The sequence below is a fragment of the Osmerus eperlanus genome, chromosome 18, assembly GCF_963692335.1.
Source record: "Osmerus eperlanus chromosome 18, fOsmEpe2.1, whole genome shotgun sequence".
In the NCBI taxonomy this organism is placed as follows: Eukaryota; Metazoa; Chordata; class Actinopteri; order Osmeriformes; family Osmeridae; genus Osmerus; species Osmerus eperlanus.
In genome coordinates this window covers 14360858-14383577 of record NC_085035.1, presented here as the reverse complement: position 1 = coordinate 14383577, position 22720 = coordinate 14360858, and the positions used below count along the sequence as shown (strand labels likewise).

The 22720-nt window shown below is 48.2% G+C and overlaps 1 long non-coding RNA gene across 1 annotated transcript; it reads right to left on the bottom strand.

Annotated features, from left to right (window-relative positions):
• Positions 1 to 20482: 20482 nt before the first annotated feature.
• Positions 20483 to 22418, bottom strand: LOC134038911 (uncharacterized). The gene is made up of 5 exons (XR_009932703.1): positions 22364 to 22418; positions 21474 to 21524; positions 20932 to 21363; positions 20736 to 20838; positions 20483 to 20546 (listed from the first exon to the last, which is right to left on the bottom strand). It is a non-coding gene; the product is annotated as an uncharacterized LOC134038911 (long non-coding RNA).
• Between the last annotated feature and the right edge of the window lie 302 nt (positions 22419 to 22720).

The window sequence follows — 22720 nt, the reverse complement described above, 5'->3', positions numbered from 1 at the left end:
GTCATCCAAAGTTGCTGTAGCTAGCTACATGCTATGGTAGCCTTCGACAGTTCTGGTTTAGCTCAACAGCCTGCTAAACATGGCCGTCCTTCTCAACCGTTCAAGTACTAGTGCCGTCCATGCTAATCAGGGACGGCACTCTGAACAGCATCGCCGTCCATGCTCTATGCACTCTGAACAGCATCGCCGTCCATAATATATGCTCCCCCTAGCGACGGACGTCCCTGCTAATCAGGGACGGCACTCTGAACAGCGTCGCCGTCCATCGCCATCCATGCTCTATGCTCCCCCTAGCGACGGACGTCCCTGCTAATCAGGGACGGCACTCTGAACAGCGTCGCCGTCCATCACCATCCATGCTCTATGCTCCCCCTAGCGACGGACGTCCCTGCTAATCAGGGACGGCACTCTGAACAGCATCGCCGTCCGTCCATCCATACAAAGATCAGGCAGCCAAACTCCCCCTAGCGAGGACGTCCATATGGACGTCCATGATGCTCTGAGGGATTTAGCCCCTACTGTAAAACTGGCTACATCAAAGGCAGGCAACTAGATTATCAAGCCCTTTCTCCTTGTGCTCATTCAGCTCAGGTAAATCAGCGATCGGCTAATAATGTTCCCTTTTGTGCTGGTGCCCTGTTTGTATCCGCGAGCACATTTGCAGGCAACTTTTCTGTAAGTAAGCATATAAATGGGGTGCAGTTTACCCATTTCGGATTGGTTTATTTGGCTTAGCAAAAATCAGGAACAAATATTCTATGAAAATCAGAATCAGAATGGGATTTATTCGCCATGAATGTTTGCACAGACAAGGAATTTGCTTTGGCAGGAAGGTGCATACAATAAACATATACCTAAAATTTAAATATGTGGACTATCTATACTAAGGGTACATAAACTAGCAGTACTAAGTGGGATTAGAAGTAGATTAGAAGATTAGAAGTACCAGTTAGTAGTATGAGCCAGGTTCGAGAATCGAACAAAAATGATTGGGGGAGATAGTTTTGGATATGTTGACTGGAGTTAATTGATTTGATTCACATGACGTCACTGTAGCTTTGCGCCGCCATCTTACCTACCTACTCGGCCTTAGAAATGCCTGCAATATGCCTGCTTTTTTCCTCTGTTTTGGTGAAGTTCATCTCGGTGAATTCTGCTCAGGTCGAGGAGGACAGCCTTTAAGAGAGAACACGATTCCCCATTGATCTGTCGCATCAGAATTTTGATTTGGGTCACGAAAGTCTTGCAATTTGAGTGAGAATGCGTCGCCCGCATAGTAGTAGGCGGCAGCCATGCCTTGGTCCCCTGGTTTTGACGTTAGCCTAAGAGTCAGACTCGAGCGCTCACTGGCACATTGTGAACATTGTGTTCACAATGTTGTATTTCACTCCATTCTACACCACAAACGTCAGGGAGGACTGCTTTTGGTAGATACGAGCCTACCGAAGATAGCCAGAATATTGGATTTCTTTAACCGAGCCTGTTTCATTCGTCATTTGCCTGAGAAACCTACCTCCGTTAGCCAGGCTAGTTTTGCCCGTTTCACTAGGTCAGGCTATTTAAAGGTTTCGTACAAATGACTTGTGCATAGAACGTAAGCGCCTCAAAAAGTTAATGTCAAGCCCTGCATCTGACATTAAAGAACATTGTCAAGATTAATGACAGCTAGCCGTGAGCTAAGTGGCACTAAGAGTGCTAGCTAGCTGTAGCTACTTAGCAACTCGCTACCTAGTCAGAGTAAACTACCACCAAAAACATACATTTGATTTCTTTCAAATAACAAATAACTTTCCCATGATTAAATATAAGTCCTTGGTGGCCATGTGCCGCACTTTCACGTCATTCACCCATCCAGCCACAGAATATTGGTAAACATCCGCAGACATACCAACCTGCAGAGATTCATTTCCGGGAGGTAGCTCGTAGCTCATACCACCCCCCCCCCCCCCAGATTGTACAGCATTTGCGGCCGTCAGGGAGCCGCTATTGAAATGCGGGAGACTCCCGGACCTTCCGGGAGACTTGGGATGTCTGCATCCGTACTCTTGAAAGCCTTCAAGCTATCCCCACTGTATGGGGAGGGTTATGTACAAGATAAATGTTTATGTCATGGAAAGCCAATTGGCACAAGCCTGGGGCAGATAATAAGGAACCAAAGAAATCTGGGGGTAACAAATAGGCTAAGGATCGGAGCTTAAAATATATTTTTTTCCGACATATCTCTGTCTCACTTTCTCATTGAAATCGGCAGTGTGGGCGGCCATACTGGGCGAGATCGGTAGTGCATATGGCGGCGGTCTGTTTGGAAGTGACGTAGGTGGCATCTATGAATAGGTGTGTTCGACTTAATGCAGCACCGACAGCCGGCTGCTGCCGGCTGCCTTGAAGTTGAGAATGCCATTGGTTGCTTCAAGTCAGCCGGGCTACATGCGGCTGCATGCGACGCCGGCGCTGCATGAAGTCGAACGCACCTATTAGAATAAAAACGACCGGACGAGCCGGGTGCCTAACCGGAAATGCAATACCACCTACATCCACCAGGGTCGTTGCCTCAAGCCAAGGGCCGAGTGGTGGGGGTCTGGTTGCAAGCTGGATTCTCAACTTTATGTAAATGAGGAGTGTACTGTCCTCCTTAACCCTTGTGTTATCATCGGGTCATTCTGACCCATCAGTCATTGTGACCCACCGTCGTATTGCGACAACTTTACCGCATACAAAAACAAAGTGAAGCATTTTCTTTTAGCCGTTGGGCTGTCTCAGACCCCCCACATTGCAAAGGTTAAAAGAAAATTATTAGGGTTCCTCCGGTAGGAGGAAACCTATTGTTTTTGTTAGTATTCCTATTATTAGGGTTCCTCCGGTAGGAGGGAACCTATTGTTTTTGTTAGTATTCCTATTATTAGGGTTCCTCCGGTAGGAGGGAACCTATTGTTTTGGTTAGTATTCTTCTTATTAGGGTTCCTCCGGTAGGAGGGAACCTATTGTTTTGGTTAGTATTCTTCTTATTATTATTATTATATTTCTCCGCTAAATGGCCAAATAGCTCAAAAAGTCGTTGACCCGATTTTTTCAAATTTGGCCCAATGATACACCAGGTCACTCACTACTCCCAGACCGCTAATGGCCCATGTATGCCCATAGGTGGCGCTATAAGCCACGCCCAAAGTTAGGGTTAGATGATGATTTCCCCAGCGCCCCATTATTCCAAAATGCCTGATAATTGGTATACATGCCTTATTTCTCATGGGGAACAAAAAAGCCTCAAGAACCGAAAAAGGTCCGCCATGATAGATTTTGCTGTACTGTCCAAATTTGGTACAACCTTCAAAATCCTTCTCCTCATGAACCATAGACCCAATCGACTTGAAAATTGTTACAGATTTGTAGAATACATGTCTTTCTATAGGGTGAAATTGAATAAGGAATGCAATACAAAATGGCTGAAAGAAGTGTATTTATGTAAATGTCCAAGTTTCCACAATATTTTTGTGTTAATAAATCAAATATTATTTTGACTGATGGTTTTTCAAGCAATTCCCCACAGACCTGTCGGCTCAGAATTTTGATTTGGGGCGTGAAAGTCTTTGTAATAAGCCTATGCGCCAGGGAGACCGCATAGGCTTAGGCGGCAGCCATGTTTTGGTCGCGTCATGTTCATAAGTTCACCATTTTACAGTTAGGTCTACATGAAAAAGGTCGAGGAGGGCAGCCTTTAGGAGATGTGGGAATTGTTCTTTTAGCCAGATGCTCTGATTATTTTTGTAATTTGTGGACTTGCAATTGGAGTGATACTGCGTCCCGGGGGTACATTGTTTTGACATTAGCCTCAGAGTCAGACTCAGCTCGCCCACTGGCAGTGTGTAAACAATTTTGTATTTCACTCAATTCTACTCCAAAAACAGGCAGGCAGGACTGCTTATTGTAGACAAGGGCCTGCTAAAGATAGCCAGTGTATCTGATTTTTCAAGGCGAGCCTGTTTCATTCGTCATATGTCCTGAGAAAGCGACCTACGTTAGCCAGGCTAGTTTTGCCAATTTCAGTAAGTCAGGCTATTTAAAGGTCTCTGACAGTCAGAATCACTGTTTACAGGCAAAGGTCGAGCTGGTCTTTTGTCAGATGTGTATATATTGACCAGTTTAGAGCTTAATACTCTTGCCAGAGCCTGGAATCGAACCCGTGTTTTGAGTGACTTTGCATGGGTCTCCATCAGGTCAACACATTTGGATTCAAGTTCAAGTAATGCCACTGCATTACACAGTCAAAACTGTAGTTTATGTCAAGTGTAGATGGAAAAAGCTGCGTTTTTCACAACTGAACTGACATGGATCCTTTCTTCACTTTTACAGGTCTGGAGGGTGATGCAGAGGCCTGCTCAACAGAGTTCAATAAAGGATGCTGAGAGCAACAACAGAGAATGCTGAGCGCATCACAAACCCCTTGCTGGACTATCCCTCTCTAGCTGGACAGCTTCATTCAGCTGGCCTGCCCTGCCTGCCTGCAGGCTCTGTTTGCCCCTGCCTGCCAGCCCTCCAGAGACAGACAGTCACCCCACAGACACAGTAGCTCTGCAGACTGCTTTTTTGAGGACATTGATGAAAAAGGACAAACCAGCATTTTTTACTTTGATGAAAGTCTAAATGTTTAATCCTTTCCATGTCCCAGTATGCCAAGCTGGTGACTTTGAGTGTCTTAAGTGATGAAACCAGTTCAAGTCATAGATGTTGTCATGGCCCCACCCCCCTGAGCTTGTTTCCGTTACACACCTGCTCCTGATCACCGTTACCGTTACCACTACTTAAACTGTGGCCTGACATCCAGTCTCTGCCGGATCGTTAGACGTACCAGTACGTTGCGCTTTAGTGCCTGTATAGAAGTATACCACTAGTTATCCTGTTCGCTTTGCAAAATGTACCTTATTTTTCTGACCGGACTCCTGCTCCTCTGTTTCAGCCTCTGCACCCTGGAGAACCATTCACTCCCGCCTAGCCACCCTCACCACCGACCTGCACGTTTGTTACCACCATCACCTGTACCCACCTGTCACCAATAAATACCTTTGTTTTTTCACCACCTACCAGTCCCGGTCTGCATTTGGGTCCTATCACTGGAAATTGTGACAGAACGATCCGGCCAGACAATGGACCCAGCAGCCCTGGACGCTGTACGCCATGCCGTCTCCCAACAAGGCAATCTGTTGGGGCCAACACAGCACGGCTTTGCAGGAGATAATGGCATTAGTACAAAACCTCTCTACCAGCGTGTCCAGTATCCGGGACCAGCTTAGTGCTCCAGCGGACCCGCAACCACCTGCACCTTCCCCCGCACCTGCCGAAGCAGGACCTGCTTCCATGTCTGTTCTGGAGCCCAAGGTTCCTACACCTGAGAGGTATGAGGGGGATTTGGGAAAGTGTCGCTCGTTTCTCATGCAGTGTGGATTGGTGTTTGACCTGCAGCCCCGTACCTACGTCTCGGACAAGGCCAAGATAGCCTGTCTAATTGGGCTGCTCCGGGGAAAGGCCCTGGAGTGGGCATCAGCTGTTTGGGAGCGACAGGACCCCTGCATTGCCTCATACCAGGAGTTCACGGCTGAGATGAGGAAACTATTCGACCACCCCGTACGAGGAAAGGACGCTGCTAAGCGTTTGTTTGCTATTCGTCATGGAACCCGCAGCGTCGTAGAATACGTGATCGAATTCAGAACACTGTCTGTGGAGAGTGGATGGAACGAGGAGTCCCTACAGGCAGTATTCTACCAGGGGTTGACCGACCAACTCAAGGACGAGTTGATTTCTTATCCTGAGCCTAAGGTCTGGACGACCTGGTAGCCTTGTCCATCCGGGTGGATAACAGGTGCCGGGAGAGAAGGAGGGAGAGACGATGGGGGGTCTCCTAACCAGCCGCCACACCTGAGACCGAATAAGCCTGTAGAAGGAACAGAGCACCCTGATCGTTCAACTCCCTAAGAATCCAGAAGAGAGGTGAGGCTGCCTGACCCTGAACCCATGCAGGTGGGAAGACACGGGTTATCCACTGAGGAGCGCCAGCGTAGACGGGAGACCAACAGCTGCCTCTACTGCGGACGCACGGGCCATTACATCTCCTCCTGTCCTCAGCACCCGGAAAACTCCCAGGCTCGCTAGGTATGGGGGGTCTTCTAGCGAGCCACCTTCCTCAGTCTCCCTCACCCCGAGCCAGAACCCTTTTTCCTGCCACCCTCATCAGGGAGGACCAGTCAGTCGAGGTTAATGCCCTCGTCGACTCTGGAGCGGATGACAGCTTTATGGATGCTGACCTGGTGGAACAGCTGGGGCTCTCCAAGGAGCAACTCCCGGAGGCCATAGAAGCAACTACCCTAGATGGCAGACTGCTGGCACGTTTGACCGTGAGAACGGAACCAGTTACGATGCTGTTATCAAGCAACCACTCTGAAGTCATCTCCTTCTACATCCTGTCCTCGCCACGCGTTCCCCTGGTTCTTGGTTACCCCTGGCTGAGGAAACACAACCCCACCTTCGATTGGGTGACAGGCAAGGTAACCAGTTGGAGTGTTGACTGTCATGCTAACTGCCTCAAATCTGCCTGTTCCCTATATGTTCCCAGCCAGAGTAAGCCCTCTGCCCCCCCGGATTTGTCCCTGGTGCCGGAGGTCTACCACAGCTTGGGTGAGGTGTTCAGTAAGCAACAAGCACAGTCACTTCCCCCTCACCGACCTTACGACTGTGCGATCAACCTGATTCCTGGGGCCGCCTTTCCCAAGGGACGCCTTTATAGCATCTCACGACCGGAACGTGAGGCCATGGAGGCCTATATCAAGGATTCCCTGGCGGCAGGCCTCATTCGTCCCTTGTCATCCCCCCTGGGTGCAGGATTCTTTTTTGTTGGTAAAAAGGATGGGTCCTTGCGGCCTTGTATCGATTACCGGGGGCTAAACGACATAACCATGAAGAACAAATACCCTCTGCCGTTGATGAATTCTGCCTTTGACTCCCTGCAGGGTGCCACTGTGTTCACCAAGCTCGATCTACGCAATGCCTACCATCTCGTCCGTATAAGAGAGGGGGACGAATGGCTAACCGGATTAAACACACCCATGGGCCACTTCGAGTACCTGGTCATGCCGTTTGGCCTCACCAACGCCCCTGCAGTATTCCAGAGTATGGTAAACGATGTTCTTGGAGACATGATTGGTCGCTTTGTGTTTGTCTACCTGGATGATATTCTCGTGTTCTCTGAGAACATTCTTGTCCACACCCAGCATGTCCGGCAGGTCCTCCAGCGTTTGCTGGAGAACCGCCTTTTTGTGAAAGCAGAGAAGTGTGACTTCCACGCACACACCACCTCTTTTCTCGGATACATTATCACGGGGGGACAGGTGAAGATGGATCCGGAGAAGGTGAGGGCGGTTCTGGACTGGCCTCAGCCTGGTACTAGACTGCAGCTCCAGAGGTTCCTGGGGTTCGCAAATTTCTATCGACGGTTTATCCAAGACTACAGCCGGGTGGCCGCCCCTTTGACAGCCCTGACGTCTAGTGTCAGGCCCTTCTGCTGGAATTCCGAGGCAAACAGAGCATTCCTGGATTTGAGGAACCGGTTCACCGATGCCCCCATCCTCACCCAGCCGGACCCCTCTCTACAGTTTGTTTGTGGATGTGGGAGTTGGCGCCGTCCTGTCCCAGCGAAGCCCCGCTGATGGTAAGCTCCACCCGTGTGCTTTTTTTTCACGTCGTCTTTCCCCAGCCGAAAGGAACTATGACGTAGGGAACCGGGAACTACTCGCCGTGAAGCTCGCCATGGAGGAGTGGCGCCACTGGCTGGAGGGAGCGGAGCAACCGTTTATCGTATGGACCGACCACAAGAACCTTGCATACGTGCAGTCGGCCAGGCGACTCAACTCCCGTCAGGCCAGATGGTCTTTGTTTTTTGGGCGCTTTAACTTTACCCTCACCTATCGACCAGGCTCTCGGAATGGCAAGGCAGACGCCCTATCCCGTGTGTTCTCTAGGACAAAGGAGACAGGAGCCAAACCCGAGGCCATCCTGCCCCAGGACATCGTAGTGGGGGCAGTTGTCTGGAAGATCGAGGAAGAGGTTAAAACGGCCCTTCTAGATCAGCCTGGTCCAGGTAACGGCCCACCGGGCCGCTTGTATGTGCCCAACTCTGTCCGTTCTGCTGTGCTCCAGTGGGCACACACTGCTAAGATTGCTTGTCACCCGGGCGTTGCCCGTACCATGGCTCTTTTGCGCAGACGCTTCTGGTGGCCTGGCATGGGAAGAGATACGCGGGTTTTTGTTTCTGCCTGTCCTGTCTGTGCTCAGAACAAGGGAACCAACCGACCCAGTGCAGGACTTTTACACCCGCTACCGATTCCTTGGCGGCCCTGGTCTCACCTGGCTCTGGACTTTGTAACCGGTCTGCCCCCGTCCGAAGGTAACACTGTTGTTCTAACCGTGGTTGATAGATTCAGCAAGTTTGCACACTTTCTGCCCCTCCCGAAGCTTCCTTCGGCTACGGAGACTGCTGCGATCCTTGTCAAGGACGTTTTTCGGATCCACGGTCTTCCTGGAGACATCGTATCAGACCGAGGTCCCCAGTTCACATCGGCGGTATGGAAGGCCTTCTGTACAGCCATTGGAGCTACTGTCAGCCTCTCGTCTGGATTCCACCCCCAGTCTAATGGCCAAGCTGAAAGGGCCAACCAGAAGATGGAGACGACGCTTCGCTGCCTTGTCTCCTCAAACCCCACCTCCTGGACCTCCCATTTGCCTTGGGTGGAATACGCTCACAATACGCTTCCTACCTCCGCCACCGGTATGTCCCCTTTCCAATGCCTTTACGGTTATCAACCCCCCTTGTTCCCCTCACAGGAGAAGGATCTCGCTGTTCCCTCTGTCCAAGCCCACGTCCACCGCTGCCACCTGACCTGGCAGCGTGCCAGGGCTTCCCTGTTGAAGGCCTCCGGTCGATATCAAGTCCAGGCCAACCGTCGCCGTACTCCTGCACCCTCCTATTCTGTGGGGGACAAGGTCTGGCTGGCTACCCGGGACCTTCCACTGTGAACGGAGTCTAGGAAGCTGAATCCCAGGTACATCGGTCCGTTCGTGGTGGAGAGGATCATCAATCCCGCAGTCGTACGGCTAAAGTTGCCCAAGGCCCTCAAGGTACATCCTGCCTTTCATGTTTCCTGCCTCAAGCCTGTCCTCCTCAGTCCCCTGCTTCCTCCTCCCCCTCGGCCTCCCCCTCCTCGGATGATCGGCGGTGGTCCTGTTTACACGGTGCGCCGCATCATGGACTCCCGTCGGCGGGGCCGGGGCTTCCGGTTCCTTGTGGACTGGGAGGGCTATGGGCCGGAGGAGAGGTGCTGGATCCCTCGGCGTCAGGTCCTGGACGCTGGCCTGCTGCGGGATGTCAAAGGATCCTCAAGGCTCCTTTGTTTGAATGCACCTTGGAGAAATAATGAATAGAAATGCTTACTAGATAATTGGTGTATTTGCATAGGATGTGTTAGAACTTGCTTCCATATGTGTATTGAGACGGGATGGATTAGCAAAAGCTTGCAAATGTTTTAGAACTCTTTTCCATTTTGTTATGAATTAGCAACTTCTTGCTGATGTGCATCTAAGATAAGATGTGTTAAACCGTCTTGCGGAAAGTTTCAGATAGGAGGCCTCTGTATGACAGCTAGACACTGTTTGCGTATGATTTCTTAGAAACTGCCTGCATGGTTAGAGAACTTTCATAGAGGAAGCCCCACTTTACCTTTTAGATGCAGGTTACTTGGAAACTTGCACGATACCTGGATACGTGCGTCATAGCACAGTCAAAAGTTACATTTGTCATCAGTTTTGAAGCATATAAAATGATTTGTATGTCTGTGTGACGGAGAACACGAGACTTCAGAGACAAGAGCAAGAGAAGAGAGCACCTCGAGTGCTGCCCCATCTGGGGCAGCGGGCTCACAGAAGAAGTCAGTGCGATAGACAGGATATAGCTGTCGAAGTCTTACTCTGTTAACAGTTTTAGTCAATTATTTTCATATATCCTGAAAATAATAAAAAATAAAATACAAAATATGTAAGACAAGTCGTTCTCTGTCCTCCCTTGTGCGCCCCTCGCCGGACCCGGGAGATTCGCAAAGCGCCACACGCCTGGAACCGTGGTGAGTCCCCGGGAAGTGTTCAGCTGTTCAGGCTCTCTCTCAAAAAACAATAGGTGCGGTGTTGTGTCCTAGAGACAACGAGTGGAATAAGAGCGAGAAGAGAGCTCTTGATCGTTTTGTCTGTAAGGAACTGTTAACTGGGAGAGAAATATAACAAAGGAATAAGTGATCGACAAAGAGTGATGTTTGCCAGGGAAGGCCAAAAACATTTGCTGTAATAAAGATCTCTTGATGTTGTATTCAAAGCCCAGCGCAACACCGTGGTAGGTTGGGTGCAGGGATTCTCGAAAGGGAGCCTCTGACCAACTCAGAACCAAACGTGCGTTCTCCGCGCACGCAGCCTATGTAAATTCGAGAGACCCCGAGCGCCGAGTGCGTAGGGTCACGTGCGAGATAGGTGAGGGCGTCGGAAGGGCGCCGTGCATGCATGCTCGCAGTGAGCCCGGCCTCGTTCGTTTCGACAGGGACTTCTACCGTCTCCATCCGGGTGCGCCGGGTGGTCCGCCCGGAGGCGTCCGTCGGAGGGGTACTGTCATGGCCCCACCCCCCTGAGCTTGTTTCCGTTACACACCTGCTCCTGATCATCGTTACCGTTACCACTACTTAAACTGTGGCCTGACATCCAGTCTCTGCCGGATCGTTAGACGTACCAGTACGTTGCGCTTTAGTGCCTGTATAGAAGTATACCACTAGTTATCCTGTTCGCTTTGCAAAATGTACCTTATTTTTCTGACCGGACTCCTGCTCCTCTGTTTCAGCCTCTGCACCCTGGAGAACCATTCACTCCCGCCTAGCCACCCTCACCACCGACCTGCACGTTTGTTACCACCATCACCTGTACCCACCTGTCACCAATAAATACCTTTGTTTTTTCACCACCTACCAGTCCCGGTCTGCATTTGGGTCCTATCACTGGAAATTGTGACAGATGTTTGACCTGAATCCAATGATTATTCATCTGAATAAAAACCACTCAAGAGAAGTACCGCTTCTTTATTAATAGTATTTATGTATATATAATTGCGCAGCTCCCCCTGTCAATGATCTAGCGCCTCCTCAGCACCTGTATTAAAAATTCTCTGGCACCGTCCCTGCCCAGGGTTGATTGTAACTGGTGTTGGAAAACACATGTAGTAGGGCAGAATAGAGGGACTGGGCAAAGGGTGCTGGTGTGGAAAGTCCCCAAAAACTGTGCAGAATGGGCAGAAAATATTAGATGACATTGTATCGAGGCCCAATGGGAGAAGAAGCCATAGGATATTTACAATTGTAATAGGCCATTAGATCTGTTTTAAAAGTTCAGGGGTGTAATTTGTTGGATATGAAGCCCCCACCCTCCACTCCAGAGACAGTTGGTGACAGAGAGGTGCAGACAATAAGTTAAACATAGTCATGCGTTAAGAGTAGAGTAAAAAATACTGATCACCCCCTTTCTGAATAAAGTTCGACTGATCTGATTTGTTGATTTCTGTTGCTATGAAAACCAGTTTAGCCAAGCTAACTAACATTGTTTTTAGCTAGCTTGCATTACCATTCAATAGCTAACAAAACATTAGTAAAAATAGCTTGCTAATCGAGCAGAACTTGTTAATGCAGGAGACTCAGAGACCTTAACGCGTCACTAGCATCTCGTCATATCATGCAGTCGGAGCACAGCTAGATAATCAGCTGTCAGCGCTCTTGAGTACCCAGCATGCAGTGCGGCATGTCAAAAAACGCAAAGACTTATGGAAAATAGTTTACTTATGGAAAATAAATACTCACACACAAGCTCATGTTTTGTTTAAGCATCTTTCTCTTATGCGCTCATCCCTGCAGGTCGCAAGGAACGCCGAGGAGGGGGCTGGCTATCGCATGAATTGTCAGTTGGACATTCCTGGGTGAGGAGTCAGGCCTTCTTCGGAAGTTATAACCTCAGAGGGATGAGAGAAGGGAGTCTTTTCATAAAAAAGAATCTCGGGAACTTCCATTTGGTAGCACTGGAAGTATTTTCTATTTGAAGGTGGGGTTTTGTTTTGGGTCCATAAGACTGTGAGACAACCCACAGAGTGAGCTCAATAATGAGTACTGCCTAAATACTGATATCTTCAATCGGGCAGTCTAACTCAACAGTAGCTCAAATCAACCAGTCACGTGGTCCTTTCCTGGAGTCTGAGGATCAGTGATGTGTTGATTGTTGACAGTAGCCACAACTTTGAGCTATGGGCTTAATTCTTCCCTGTTCCATCACGTGCGATGGGCAGGCTTTTGGTTTGAGAAAGCGGTAGCTTCAAGTTGAAATCCCAAGGGGACCTGGAGTCCAAGGCCTGTTGATAAGTTTCCTGGCGGCACACACTCAGAGCTAGTGTGTGTGCCTTAGGAGAGGGGGTAGGGTTCCCTTCCCTTTTAGTTTAACAGAACGAGATGCCATGAAGTTCTTGGGTGTTATGGCAGATACTGGAGACATCTGGACTGTCCTCAGTAAAAGCACAATGTTTGGGAGAAATTGAGTGGCACTGCCAAGATTGACATTGTGTCATAGCTAACATCGGCTATATGAATGAATGAGTAATCGCATGATGAATGACTAACAGACTGTTTGACCAATAGGAAGTCGTCTGCTACTGCATGGATGCACGATGCTATTGATGTATGTGGAACATTTGTGTTTTTTTTTGTTATTGTATGAATAACCAAATAACTGTAAAAATGTTGCGATTGGTTAATTTGCATGAGGAAGTAAGAACTGAAAAAATTCATTTGAAAAGAAACCCATGTATACTACTGACTGTGCATGAGGAATGATTTGAGAAAACCTTAGCAACAGGTATAGCATTAAGGCTGTAAAGTAGTGATAGTGTAAGGGAAGAATGTCAACACGGTGTAGGCTAATAAGAGAACCATGGGGGTGTACTAGAGGGTACTGAACTGAGGCCTGGGGAGGTACCTAATAGGACAGTTAACATGTGAATTTAGGAATAATGTGTTGATGTTAAAAAAATTGATTAGATAAGGGGTAATTTCAAGGAAAATTATGTCAGGTGGAACTAATAAATAAAAGTAACATTGTTTTTGCCCCAGCAAATGAACGTCATTAGATATATCTGTATGAATGAATATGGGTTTGAAGATAAATAAACTGCATGTTTGCCTAAGAGCAGAGAATAATATCCTTTCTGTTTGTTGAAAGGTCCGCAGAGAGCAAAAAAGGGAAAAAATTGAGTCAGATCACGAGTGTTTAGATAAACACCCAGCCTGATTGTTGCATCCGGCATATGCTCCTCTGAAATAAAATTGGTGTGGGAAAAAACTCACCGTACAGCGAATCAGGGCATATTCGGTACTATTGCAGTACCCCGATGTAACAATAGCTGCATGTACCACTGTGAACTTTGCCGATAGCACACCTCTTCCGCATGAGGGAGAGCCTCATGATTGTGAGATGCAGTTGGCGGAGTATGTAAAGTTAACAGTCCCCCCCAGGATTTTGCGGGCCTTTTTTGTGATAGTTGCGGGCTAAAATTCCTGATTTCGCGGGAGCTTTTCCCGTTGTTGTCAAGTTGTCATGAAAGTTGCGGTGTTTTTTAGGTGTTTGTTGCGATGAAATTGGGGGAGCAAGTGAAAGTTGCGATAAAAAGTTGCGAATTTCCCTCTTTGTAATTTTAATTGAGTTATTGGTTGAAAATTAAGTAATTAACAAACATTCATCAAAGAATAAAACCATTGAGAAATGGTCCCCTAAATAACCTTACCAACATACCAATTTTTATCATATCCCATTTTTAATCCTTATCCAACCAGGATTTACATTTGCATACATTGAAGGGAGGATTCTCCCTTTTAACCCTTGTGTTCTCCTCGGGTCGTTCTGACCCATCAGTCATTGTGACCCACCGTCGTATTGCGACAACTTTACCGCATACAAAAACAAAGTGAAGCATTTTCTTTTAACCGTCGGGCTGTCTCAGACCCCCCACATTGCGATGGTTAAAAGAAAAGTATTTTTATTTGTTTTTGTATTGGGTAAAATTGGGTAAACACAATGATGGTTCGTTATGAACCTTTGGGTCATGTGACCCGAAGGCAGCACGAGGGTTAACAAAAACGATTGAAATCTCTATCTGTCTGCAATACCGCTCTCGGCCTCTACGCAACTCGGCGCTCTCACGCTTGCCAGGCATAGACAGTAGAAGAAAGCACACGCAGCAATAGGGGTTATGCGGAGCGCCCAGCGTTCGAACCGGAAAACAGATGTAATCGTTTCCGCTTCTCACTTCCGTACACATCTGCAGAGCTTGGTGATGCAAAGAACTTATATTGACAGAGAAGTTCAAGCATTTTATAAATTATATTACTCTCTATATTAGGCTAAGTGTGACAGGTAAGAATAAAGTGATGAGTTTATATAACGTTATAATAGCCTAACGTTAGACCGTTTCCCAGGAGGTAACGTTAACGCTAGCTCTACAGTACACATTACAACGTTAGCCTACAGTAAACACAAATAAGTTATCAATGAAATATATTAATTCAGCAAATTAATTTAAGAAGCTCATTTTAATTTACTGTCATATCCATATAAATCATTATTCTGGTTTCTATGGCTAGGACCTGCAGTTCCTAGAAGGAATTAAGTTTACTAGCCTACTACTAGTTAGCAGGTGCATAACATTACGCTACAGACAAAATTTACCTGTCAGGGTCTTTGGGAAAGCGATGAAAGGCATAAATACTGTCACATTGGTAGTTGTTGCAGTTGATTGCCGAACACTGCGTTCTTTGAGTCCACTTGGACTTCGTTGTCATATTGTGTCTCTTTCTGTGTAATTGTTATAACTAGCTAGTATGTAACTTTGTTACTATTAGTCCAGGCAAAGTAGTGTTTTACAACAGACTAATTGTAAAAAAAAAAATGCAGCTTAGATCATTTCTATGAAGTGTCCAGAACAACATACTAAAAGTCCTAAGAAATCCTAGTGGAGGAAATATGTTAAATTCTCATCAATCCGAGATAAGGCCAATAAGGCCAGGCAACATTACACCCCAATGGGGCTATTTTTTTCCTTTACTCCTATCAAAATGAAACTTTACACACTGAAACTACCCATGACAAGTACACATTTTTGTATTACAAGTTCCTTTAAAAATGAATGTTAATATGTTAATGAGCTATACACTAATCGAATATGCCCAAAATACAGCCAAATAGGCTTAATTTTTTCCTTTACTCATACCACAATAAAACTTAACATAGTTAAAAAGTTACTTTTCATTTATACTTTATTACAATTTTATTTTGAAAGTAATTTGAATATGCACATGAGCTCCACACTTATTGAATATGCTCTAATTTGAATAGGCAGAAACACCATTCATATGACAAATACATCGGCCCAATCTTCATCCAATCATCCTTCTGCTAATGACCTGATGGTCATTATTGGCATAAATCTCCCATCCAAAACATGCCACCCCCAGTCTTTTGGTCCATACGTTCACTTCCCCCTTTCCACTCCATCATTTGGCAAAAGACCCAAAGACTATGGAACTTTGCAGCTGTTGACGTTGGAGGGAAAAAATACAAAACTTTTTTTTACAAGTACACAAATCTTTTTCTTCTACGGAGACACAAAACTTTTATTTACAAATACACAAATCTTTTTCTTCTACGGAGACACAAAACTTTTTTTTACAAGTACACTAATCTTTTTTGCAAGTTACAAATCTGTTTTGCAAGTACACAAATCTTGCCTTCTTCTTCTTCGAAGTACACGAATCATTTTCTACAGAGACACAAATCTTTTTTGCAAGTTACAAATCGTTTTTACAGAGCTCGCTCTCCTGGCACAAATTTCACGCCATAGTATACAGGACTGTTAACGGTGTGTTTTTTGCCTGGAAGTCTCTCGAAATCTGGCACCTTATTGAACTAAATTAAAAAGAGTGAAAGAGTTCACAGACACCAGAATGAACGCGTTCACAGTATCGTTCATCAGGCAGTAATACAGTACGTTCAGTTCACGTTCACCAAAATGATCAACGAGTTCATGAACTTTCGTTCAATGAACGCGTTCAGGCACAACATTGGATTTAACCCCTACTGGAGAGAGTTGTGGGAGACGACGATGATTGGTCAAAGTTGCAGGAAAATTGCGGTGATTGGTTAAAATTGCAACGTCGCGCTGAATTCGCGGGGAATCGTTGAATTCGCGTGAATTGGTGCGATCGCAACATCGCGAATTCCTGGAGGGTCTGAGTTAAGATCTGTGCTGAGATTTGCATTTGCATTTAGTCATTTAGCAGCCGCTCTTAAGTGATTGAGATAAGTGCGGAGCTGCTCACCTGTCTGGAATTAACCTTGTTTATGGATGGTTCTTGTAATAGAGAGGTGGACAGGCTAAGAGCTGGGTGTGCAGTGGTACAGATGCAGGAAGGTATGGAAGCCACCCCGTTGAAGGCGGGCCCCTATAGCCAACCGTGCTCAGCTCAATTGGGAGTTGATTGCACTTACAGAGGCCTGTAAGCTAGCAGAGGATAACCCAGCTAACACAGTTACATTGCCCTTACGTTGCCGCAACGTCACTCGATGACCAAACATACGTTGCCGCAACGTCTTTGGCGACGTTGCGGGACCGTGCATCTGTGGGACGCCAGAACGTAACCGCAACGTAATCTTGTGACGTTGCCAGTCCGTAACCGCGACGTTGTGGCAACGTTATTTTCCGACGTTGCCAGTCCGTAACCGCGACCTCCTAGCAACGTAATTTTGTGACGTTGCCAGTCCGTAACTGCAACGTTAACTAAGTAACCTATATTTCTCAATTCTACTGCTTATATTGGGGCGGTTCATATGCAGACCTCATTTGCCCAAAATGCTACTTGTTCTTGTATAATAGGCTACATGGTAGCAAACTTTAGGAGGACTATGTTTGTGTGATGTGTAGCCTAACTCCAGCTAATCATAAACAAGGCAGCATTTCCATGTAACATTGTCATTTTATTTCAAACAAAGTGCCAAACCATCCATCCACCGTCGCGGGGGCAGCAACCTAAGCAGGGAGGCCCAGACTTTCCTCTCCCCGGCCACTTCCACCAGCTCTTCCTGGGGGACCCCGAGGCGTTCCCAGGCCAGCCGAGAGACATAGTCCCTCCAGCGTGTCCTGGGTCTTCCCCGGGGCCTCTTCCCAGTGGGACGTGCCCAGAACACCTCACCAGGGAGGCGTCCAGGAGGCATCCTTATCAGATGCCCGAGCCACCTCAACTGGCCCCTCTCGACGCGGAGGAGCAGCGGTTCTACTCTGAGCCCCTCCCGGATGAGCTTCTCACTTTATCTCTAAGGGAGAGCCCGGACACCCTGCGGAGAAAACTAATTTCGGCCGCTTGTATCTCGTTCTTTCGGTCACTACCCACAGTTTGTGACCATAGGTGAGGGTAGGAACGTAGATCGACTGGTAAATAGAGAGCTTCGCCTTTCGACTCAGCTCCTTCTTCACCACGACGGACAGATGCAGAGCCCGCATCACTGCGGACGCTGCACCGATCCGCCTGTCGATCTCGCGCTCCATCTTTCCCTCACTCGTGAACAAGACCCCGAGATACTTGAACTCCTCCGCTTGGGACAAGAGCTCCTCCCCGACCCGGAGATTGCACTCCACCTTTTTCCGGTCGATAACCATGGCCTCAGATTTGGAGGTGCTGATTCCCATCCCAGCCGCTTCGCATTCGGTTGCGAACCGCTCCAGTGAGAGCTGGAGGTCACGGCCCGATGAAACCAACAGGACCACATCATCCGCAAAAAGCAGCGACCCGATCCTGAGGTCCCCAAACCGGATCCCCTCAACGCCCTGGCTGCGCCTAGAAATTCTGTCCATATAAGTTATGAACAGAATCGGTGACAAAGGGCAGCCCTGGCGGAGTCCAACCCTCACCGGGAACAAGTTCGACTTACTACCGGCAATGCGGACCAAACTCTGGCACCGGTCGTACAGGGACCGAACAGCCCCGATCAGGGAGTCCGGTACCCCGTACTCCCGGAGCACCCCCCACATGAGCCCCCGAGGGACACGGTCGAACGCCTTTTCCAAATCCACAAAACATGTGTAGACTGGTTGGGCGAACTCCCATGCACCCTCCAGAACCCTGCCGAGGGTATAGAGCTGGTATAGAGCACAGTTCCACGGCCAGGACGAAAACCACATTGCTCCTCCTGAATCCAAGGTTCGACAATCCGACGGATCCTCCTCTCCAGCACCCCTGAATAGACTTTCCCAGGGAGGCTGAGGAGTGTGATCCCCCTAAAGTTGGAGCACACCCTCCGGTCCCCCTTTTTAAAGAGGGGAACCACCACCCCGGTCTGCCAGTCCAGAGGCACTGTCCCTGATGTCCACGCGATGTTGCAGAGTCATGCCAACCAAGACAGCCCTACAACATCCAGAGCCTTAAGGAACTCCGGGCGGACCTCATCCACCCCAGGGGCCTTGCCACCGCGGAACTTTTCAACCACCTCAGCGACCTCAGCCCCAGAGATAGAAGGGCCCCCCCCAATGTCCCCAGACTCTGCCTCCATGTCGGAACGCGTGTTGGTGGGATTAAGGAGGTATTCAAAGTATTCCTTCCACCAATCCAGGACGTCCCCCATCGAGGTCAGCAGCGCACCATCCCCACCATATACAGCGTTGACAGTGCACTGCTTCCCCCTCCTGAGTCGCTGGATGGTGGTCCAGAACCTTTTCGAAGCCGTTCGGAAGTCATTCTCCATGGCCTCGCCGAACTCCTCCCACGCCCGGGTTTTTGCCTCCGCGACCGCCAAAGCCGCATTCCGCTTGGCCTGCCGGTACACATCAGCTGCCTCTGGAGTCCTACCAGCCAACAAAGTCCGATAGGCCTCCTTCTTCAGCTTGACGGCTTCCCTCACCTCCGGCGTCCACCACCGAGTCCGAGGGTTACCGCCGCGACATGCACCGACCGCCTTGCGTCCGCAGCTCCGGTCAGCCGCCTCAACAATGGAGGCCCGGAACATGGCCCATTCGGACTCAATGTCCCCGGCCTCCCCCGAGACATGATCGAAGCTCTCCCGGAGGTGGGAGTTGAAGCTCCTTCTGACAGGGGATTCTGCCAGCCGTTCCCAGCAGACCCTCACATTACGTTTGGGCCTGCCAGGCCTGACCGGCGTCTTCCCCCACCATCGTAGCCAACTCACCACCAGGTGGTGATCAGTTGACAGCTCCGCCCCTCTCCTCACCCGAGTGTCCAAGACATTCGGCCTCAGATCCGACGACACGACTACAAAGTCTATCATCGAACTGAGACCTCGGGTGTCCTGGTGCCAAGTGCACATATGGACACCCTTATGCTTGAACATGGTGTTCGTTATGGACAAGCCGTGTCTAGCACAGAAGTCCAACAACAAAACACCGCTCGGGTTCAGATTGGGGGGGCCGTTCCTCCCAATCACGCCCCTCCAGGTCTCACTGTCATTGCCCACATGAGCATTGAAGTCCCCCAGGAGGACAAGGGAATCTCCGGGAGGAGCGCTTTCCAGCACCCCTCCCAGAGACTCCAAAAAGGGTGGGTACACTGCACTGCCATTTGGTGCGTAAGCACAAACAACAGTGAGGACCCGTCCCCCCACCCGAAGGCGGAGGGAGGCTACCCTCTCGTCCACCGGGGTGAACCCCAACGTACAGGCGCCGAACCGAGGGGAAACAAGTATTCCCACCCCAGCTCGACGCCTCTTACCGAGGGCAACTCCAGAGTGGAAGAGAGTCCAGCCCCTCTCAAGGAGACTGGTTCCGGAGCCGATGCTGTGCGTCGAGGCGAGGCCGACTATATCTAGCCGGAACTTCTCTACCTCGCGCACCAGCTCCGGCTCCTTTCCCGTCAGCGAGGTGACGTTCCACGTCCCTAGAGCTAGCTTCTGCAGCCGAGGATCGGACCGCCAAGGCCCCCGCCTTCGTCCGCCACCCGTCTTGCACTGCACCTGACCCCCATGACCCCTCCTGCGGATGGTGAGCCCACTGGAAGGGGGTCCCACGTTGTCTCTTCGGGCTGTGCCCGACCGGGCCCCATGGGAAAAGGCCCGGCCACCAGGCGCTCGCCATCGAGCCCCACCCCCGGGCCTGGCTCTAGGGGGGGGCCCCGGTGACCCACTTCCGGGCAGGGGCAACTGAGAACCATTGTTAGTTTCATGGTAGTTTTTGAGCCACGCTTTGTCTGATCCTTCGCCTGGAACCTGTTTGCCTTGGGTGACCCTACCAGGGGCATAAAGCCCCCGACAACATAGCTTCCAGGATCATTAGGACACGCAAACCCCTCCACCGCGGTAAGGTGGTGACTCAGGGAGGGGCCAAAGTGCCAAACAGTGAATTAAAATCTTCTGCCAGTCCCCGCTACAGGTCCTGTCTGTTGGCCCTGACAATGAAGCACAAAATAAGTTAGTGTTCTATCAACATAATTGCACGTGTAAAAAGGCGCTATACAAGTCATAAAAAAATCACATCTAAAATAATATACATCATCAAAAAAATATGGGATTCTAGATTTTTGTCACATAGCCATGTGAAAGGTTGGATATGGAAGCTGCAATCATGATTCATTCACCTGGCTTGTTTTGAATGGGCTGCCGGGGTGTGTTTGAGTGTCTCCTCTATGAGGAGCTCCACAGCTTTCTCTCCCAGTCCCGTCTTCCACTTCATCACAGCGTCTGGAATTAGAAGTCATGAACTTATTGTCAGCACCAATGTGAACGTTGAACGCTGTGTGTAAGCCATAGTTCATGGCATCTCCAAACACTTACCACTCTCTTTCGCAACTCCAGCACCTTAAGGCGCTCCTCAAGGTCTTGGAGTTCAGCCTGTGTTTGGGCCACCTGTAGGTCCATCACTGGCACCTCTTCAGTGTGTCTGCCCTGTAGTCGCCTGAATAGGAGAGCCTCTCGCTGGTTCTCCTCCAATGTCTCCATCTTCCGGAGCATAACCTGTAATGTTTCTGTCATTAAAGACAAGTAAAACAAGTTTACAAGAGTTAGCATGATTGGCATACACTGTGGTTCTTCTAGATTAGCTGTAACATTGATGTAAATAACAAATGTTACCTTGAATGGTTGTATACAAAGCATATATTTTTTTGAGTGTCTTATATTTGCACTTGCCTGGCTGCCAGCTGTTTTCCTGGGCCCCCAATGGGTTCACCTCCACCAGACCAGAGTTGACATCTAGGGGTATGGAATCTGGTGATGCAAAAGTTTTAAGTCATGCTTTTGCTTCAAAACATAGCCTTTAGGTTGCCATGGCTCATACAATTATTGTCACTGTTTTAAACGGTCATTCATTACTTTACCATCATTTCCCAGGGACACAGTGCTAGGCCGTGTGACGGTGGTAGGATAATCTGTACAGAAATGAAAATGGAATGTAGTTTATGTACATAGTTATAGCATATTGATATTAAAGGAGTATCATTGCACATATGTGATCGTTCGAAAGCAGGGCCCCACATCGTAGCGTCGCACATGTGTGATTCTGAACATTCCAACCGACTGTTTTCCGATAGACAAAAACTATATGACAAACGCTATAGTATGGCTTCAAAATTTACAATTAGTAGGCTAACAAGTAACACTAGCAGGTAGTAGCATTGCTACGAGTATTATGCTAGGTTGCTAGGTAACGGAAGCTAATTAAAGCTACCTAGCTGCCGTTTTGGAAAAATAACTGGTGGAAGCGTCGTAAATATTTAGAACTCACGCATCTAAAGGTTAAAACGAATAAACTTATCCAAAAACAGATGTCATGTACAAATTGGAAAAATTAGTGACATGATACTTTTATAGACGCCATTGCTGTGCATGCCATGACCGACTGTGATTAAAACGTGATCAGCCACGCTAGCTCCACAGTCTTCCGGGCTAAATAAACTATTTTGGGACAAGGTTTTTTAACAGTTCTGAAGGTTTATTTTCACTGATTCTTTTGTGGGTGATTTGTGAGACGCTAAACTTTGATAACATGTAGGCCTATGCATTTTCAGTATTTCAACATAACTTTCTGGAGGTTTTAAGCTCTACTGTACTGTAGCTAGCGAAATCCTAACGTAAACAATGTGAATCTGAGAGCACATAAACAGGCTAAATGGCCTAAATTTCAAACATATAACTACGTATTAGCATGCCCCATCCAATTTCTGAAAATATGTTTATATATTTAAACTATTTCTGTAAAGAAATTCACCTTTGAAGTAGCTAATTTCCAGTTGAAATCCAATGCGTACAAGACGGTGTTGAACCCCTGCAAAATCTCTTCTGAAACCCCAGTTTCAGCGATGCATTGAAATGGGCATGCGCAAAGTTGTTGCTCAGGGGCAGACTGAGGGGCAGGTTTGCTAAGGAAGAATTGTAATATTCTGTGATGACTTGTCTTTGGAAATGAAACTCTTAAGAGTCGCTTACCTCACAAAAATTATTGGAGCACAAATTAGCATTGTGTGTCATACAGCTTTGGTGTGCTATACAAAGAATGTTTGCTTAATCATGTTACACATCACACATCGATTGCTTTTGTACATGTTTATAGTAAAGAATGAAAGAC